The sequence below is a fragment of the Rhodamnia argentea genome, chromosome 9, assembly GCF_020921035.1.
Source record: "Rhodamnia argentea isolate NSW1041297 chromosome 9, ASM2092103v1, whole genome shotgun sequence".
Classification (NCBI taxonomy): Eukaryota; Viridiplantae; Streptophyta; class Magnoliopsida; order Myrtales; family Myrtaceae; genus Rhodamnia; species Rhodamnia argentea.
In genome coordinates, this window is record NC_063158.1 from 25,928,673 (window position 1) to 25,934,672 (window position 6,000).

Here is a 6,000-nt window from a genome sequence, read left to right on the forward strand (position 1 = left end):
TTTTGTTTTAGTGGTCTGGCTTTTGGCCTCGGCCGTAGATTTGGAAAATTGTTAGAACGTGTGGATATGTATATAAGTTTGTTTTTAGTCCCAGTCTCTGTGTTATTGTTTGTAGATTTGTTTTTGTTCATGAATTTGTTGGCCTTTGATCCAACGTCTAGTGTGGCCAGTGGGATGTCATACTCGGGGTTGGTCGTGACATCCCCGTTTGGAGTGGTATGAGCAGGTTCGATCAAGTGAGATTGAGACTTGGGTAATAAGGGTGATGACTTGAGGACATTAGATATTGGGACCCTTAGGATAGACATTGATTTATCTTGGATTATAGGCTTGAACTTGTATTGTATTCAATGGTTCTAGTATCGTTTCATTTTATTGGTAAACTTGGGTGATGATATTATTGAGGTTTATGCGCAAGCGGAAATTGGAGTCCTAGTATGGATTTTGAGGTTGTACATGTGGTTGGTTAATAGATGATTGCTTTTGAATAAAGAGTCGGTTGGATTATATGACTATGATTATGGTTTGTCGAACTCAACTTGAAGAATATGCTGAACGTAAGCATGGATCTATGGATGTGGTTTGGTGGAATTAGAGATCTTTAGATAAGAATTGATCGAAACTACTTGGTACGTCAGTACGACAATCGGTGGTGTTGTATTTGTGGCATTAAATGAAGTCAGGATGTGCGCTAGCTTATCACTATACCTAATAAATTTGTTGGTATGGGACAGTTGCGGATACCTATACCGTAATGAAGCATGGTATGGGACATGTGACTTCTCCGTAGATGTATGACTTGGGACAACACTCCTCGATGAGGGGGGGGGGATTACCGGGAAAAGAAGGGGGAAAAAGAAGGGTTGCGCAAGTTCTAAGATATCAAGGAGCGGGGATGACCCGGGCCATAAATTGAAAGGGAAAGTCTAGGTATGGTTAAGTCGATCTTGATTAAGAGACGTATTGCACTAAGTTGATCCTCAAGGTGAAATTTCAAAATTTACTTGGCATTTGTGTGCGCTTGGGATTGGTAGTGGTGCGTTATGTAGTTGGCATCATGCGATTGTTATGGTAAAGGTCTACGAGAGATTAGACGGCTTGTGAGGTTCATACCCCGTTGTGGTATCTTTGAAAGTGTGGATCTATTGTGTTCGTATTAGAGGAACATGTGCCTTTATAGTTAAGTATGGCGTGACTCATTGAAGTAATGTCTTGAATGATTGCTTGATGTTGGCCTAGTTGAGGCATGCCTAGTAATTGGTGGTTAATTGAGAAATTGCCTCGTTGGGCGACTTGATAGATAGTCACCGGTTAAGGGTGACTTGGAACCTGGGGCGAGAGTTACCTAAGAACCCTGGGTGGTTGATTGCTGGTGACGGATAATGAGAGGAGCTCCTGGAATTGCTAGACTCGAGTAGATGACTTAGTCTTTAATTCCTGAGGGAATTGTAGTGGTTCAGTGCCATAAGAACCTAATGAGGTCACGAAGTATGGTCACTAGATGGCATTTTGCTCAGTATGAAAAATATGAGAGATTCAAGAACTGAAAGGAATCATGATAAGTGAGCAAAGATGAACCACGAGTATGGCGCTGGAAGAGCGTGTGGCTCGAGCTTGTAAGTTGTGCGGACCCTGAGTTGAAGGGGTCAGAGAACCTTGGGGAATTTGAAATTCGATGGGTAGGCGACTCAAGGGGTGCCAGCGGTAGCTGCTATGTTGATTGTGTTGTTAGAAGTGAGCTCGTGGGAAGACGATAGAGAATGGAAAGAAAATTGTTTGAAAGAAAGCTCGGAAGGATGCATAAGAGTGAGATTGATTAAGTTTGATGAGAGAGAGTGAATTGAAATTGCCTCCTCTGGATTGAGGGTTTCGTGAGAAAACCTTAGAGTTTTGGGTGCACTAAAGAAAGTGGCGGTGATTAGCCTTAGAGGCTATTGATGATTGGTGAATGTCACCAAATGAAGAGTTTTCCTTGGGGCATCGTACTGTCTAGATCGCCTTTCTTGGTTGTTTAATGGAGTACCTTCCGGGATTGCTTGAGAGCAGGTTGTGGGGATCCTAATAATCTTGCAGGCAGGACAATCGACCAATGTGAGACGAGTTTCAAGTCGTTTAAGCTATGTTAAATGTGGTCAGGATCCTTTGAATAAAACAAGTCCCCGAGTAGATTTGAATTCGGGAGCCTTATGGCTAGTTGTTATTTAGTCGAGGAATTGTAATAGATTTTAATGAAGGGAGCGGATGATTGGAAGACATATGAATAAGAGAACCCTTGCTCATGGATTTCGAGCAATAAATGTTCATTATGGAACATGGAGCGTGCTGCGAACGACTATTGCCTTGGCGTAAGACTCGTAATAGAGATTGTGTTTTGTTTCTTCCGTCGTGAGGAAAATTAGGAAGAAGTTATGTCATTGTTTGATCTTGTTGAATAAAATAGGATTAATTAAGGATGAATCGGGACCCTGGAAGTGACATTGTGTGTTATTACCCTAAAGAGTAGGGTGTCGTTCTTAGGGGTGATTGGACCATGAGATGGTCGTGAGGGAAAGGAGTGAATGGACTTAATAGTCCGGGTTATTTGTAATTTTATTGATTGGTTGAGAAGCAAGAGCGTTAGAGTGTAATTAAGTGACTTGAGGAGTAGTTGCATGTTAGTGTGGATTTATGGTGATTAAGGAGGACCTGTTCCTTGAAACCTTGTCGAGGTGATTGAGTCTCTGGAAGAAGAATATCGAGTATGGTGGCATCTAAATCCTGAGTACAAACTTGTAGTTGACATAGACTCCAGATTGACGTCTGTGGTGGGAGCGGGGGTTAGTAGAGAATGCCTGAAGTGTATAGTTTCCTTCTGGGGAAGAGCCCTAGTGTGGAAGGAGAGAAAATACTAACTGTCTTAATATTAAGATTGAGTGTCGAACCGAGAAAGAGGACCAAACTTGGATGATTCCTAAAAGTGAGTTCGACTGTCTTGTAGATGGCATTGAATCTTAGGACATGTCGATGTCAGTTGAATGAATGAAATCAAGATAGGGTTGCATTAGTTGGTTGTGAAACCAGAGGGCAAGGCAATAATGCTTCCTAAGGAAAGAATGACGAAAATGAACAAAATGTTGTATGGTCCAGTGGAGACCCTTGACAGAGGGCCAGGTTTGAGCTCTTAGTAAGATGTTGAGAGGGTTTGAATGTTTTACGTCTAGTGATAAGAAGCGATGATAGTCAACTTGAGTATCCAGGAATAATTGGATTGGTTGTTACCATCTTGAGATACTGAGGGACTCATTTAAGGAGTCATAAGAAACATGGACAGCTTTTAAGAGTATCTTATGGACTCTAAGGAGATGCTCGTTGTATGCTAAATGGAAGAGAACAATTGTACCTGATGTGGCAAGATTCTCGGTTATGAAATTTGTGGGAAATGAAATCCCTGTGAAGCCTTTGAGGATTGAATGAGTGATGAATCGACTAGGTCATTTGGTTGCCAACTTAAGTTTCTTGGGATTGATGGATTGTTATAGAAGTTGTGGAGGATTCCCCATGGGGCTGTCCCATTGATGAAATGGGCTAGGCGGATGTAACGTGTGAATGAACGTGAAAGAGTCTTTGGGACTTGAGTCAGTTGATGACTAAGCTGTTAATGGCATTATTGTTTGAATCAAGGATCAAGAGAATCATAATGATGTGATGTGGAAGGGGAAATTGGCGTAACAAGGCAATCAAGATGGTTGTGCGAATAGCTTGAAATAAGACCTTACGGTTGTGTATGTGGTTGGTTTTCTAATGTCCTCCAAGTTTGGGAACATGGTTTGGTTGGAAAAGATTTTGAATCTATATCTCAAGAAATAGGTGTGTTTCCGAGGGAATTGAGCAGGCAACGCTAATGTATGAATTACTTATGGATATGGCTTGCTTGTATAAGAAAAACCTCAACGTTATGTGAACTATAGGAGGTTGAGGTGTTGCGTAAAGGGAATTGAGGAGTCACGTGGACAAATTACCAGTATTTTTTCGATGCCCATATCGCTAAGGAGGGATGGATTAATTAGCGATGCTTATAATTGAGAATTGGCAATGTGTAATTGGTGTAGGGACGATATTCTCCCGGAAATAAGAGATTAAACTTCTAATTAGTTTTCCATTGGTATTTGATGGCTATTGAAGTTGAAGGTCAAGGAATTGAGATGTGGCGTGATGGGAAACGAATAGAATAAGGAGAAATCCGGACTTGAGTACTTAGAAAAAACCTTAGTTGAGGATAGAAACCTTGAAGCTCATAGATGTACGAGTTATGTGAGAGGAATCTAGATATGACCTCATCGAATTTGAGGGATTGTGTATGAAATGGTGATGTTGGATCGTCTTCATGTGGTCAGGATGACATGCGCTAGAAGAGGCATGACCTTGAAATCAGATTACTATGATCGTTAGGTTTTCAATGGATTAGAGCATTACTATGAAGTAATCTTGATTGCTTAAGAGTCAGGTTACACTATTTGAATAATGAGGGGTTGATAAAGGCCTGAGTCTTTGCTGTTTGGAAGACCTTTCGATTAGAAAGCTGGATTGTAGTAGGTATGTGTTATTCTTCCATGACAATTGAGAGGTGATTTGAATACTAGGGCATGCTACCAGTTTTGAATGTAAGGGGGGGGTGATAGTGGAGGACCAGACGAGTTAGGATGAAACATTGTGTTGGGCGTTTCGTGTCAATGCGATGACTACTTTGAAGATGGTGCGATGGCATCCCCTAAACGAGATGATTGGAGAATTGCAATTTGGGCATTTTGTAAGGAGGGAGAATTGTGACATCTGTTCGCCTGGTTTCAAAATATAATTTGACTTTCTTGTGCATTCTTTCGCCCAGAGGTTAAAATGATTTTGATATGGAAGACCCATTACCCAAATACTTTTAACTTGGGCGGGTTTTTGGTCTTTTCCTTGGATTTTGATATTTGGTGAAATCCAATTTGTCCTCTTGACTTTCAGACACCAAATATCCATATTATTTTAACCTATATTATTATTTTGGCTTTCTTTTTTCTTTTCAGAACCCTTTCTCTCTGCTCCTCTCTTGACTCCCTTGTCTTCTCTCCCTATTTTCCCATGAAATTCTCAACAACCGCCGTTCGCCTTGAAGCTCCTACGCCTGCTATTTTCTGGGTTAAGCCGGTCGGGTTGCGGTTGGATCATTTTCTTTCGAAAACTTGTTAAAATAGTGGTGTTGGTCCCTAACCTTATTTAGGTATCTGTGCTATGGATTATTTGGTATTTGGTGAATTGTTTTTGCATTTTATGCCTTGGCCAATGAATATTTGAAAGCTTGTTCTTGTAATAGTAGTCATATTGTGTTTATTGTTCTTTTGTAACTGAGTTACTTTATGTATTGTTTAACCAGGTTGGTTGTATTTGACTTTTAATTTCTGAACCATGGTTGTTAATATATTAACTGGTTATTTTATGTGATATAAAGTTGTTATGCCATGGTACTAAATAAATGTGGCATTAGTACTTAGTTTAGTACTATGTAATTATTTTATATGTTAGAATTATTTTTTGTATAAATTTTTGTATATTTTAATGGTTATTTTAATTGTACGTTGGTTTGTGCTGGTTGATACTTGGTGTGTTATTGATGGTGTTGAATTAATATTTGGTTTGTGTGATTATCGGTGATCCCATTATATTCTCTAACGTGTGATCCGTGGTCTCACTTTCTAGAATGATAGGTGATTCATCAGTTCGGCAGTGCCGTTTCTTGTCACCAATGTGTCGTTTCATAGTCGTGGCAGTGCCGTTTCTTTCGACGTAGTCTGTTCATTTGTCCACGTGTGTGTTCACTATTGTACTTGTCGTGTGTTCTTGTCAGATCGTGGTTTCTTGTTCACCTATATATATGCCGTATTCCTAAGGTCGCTCATGTTATGAACTTTTTGATGGCGTGTAACGTGATATTTTAGTACGTGAATATTGGTGTGCGTGAATATTTCCTACGAATATTGC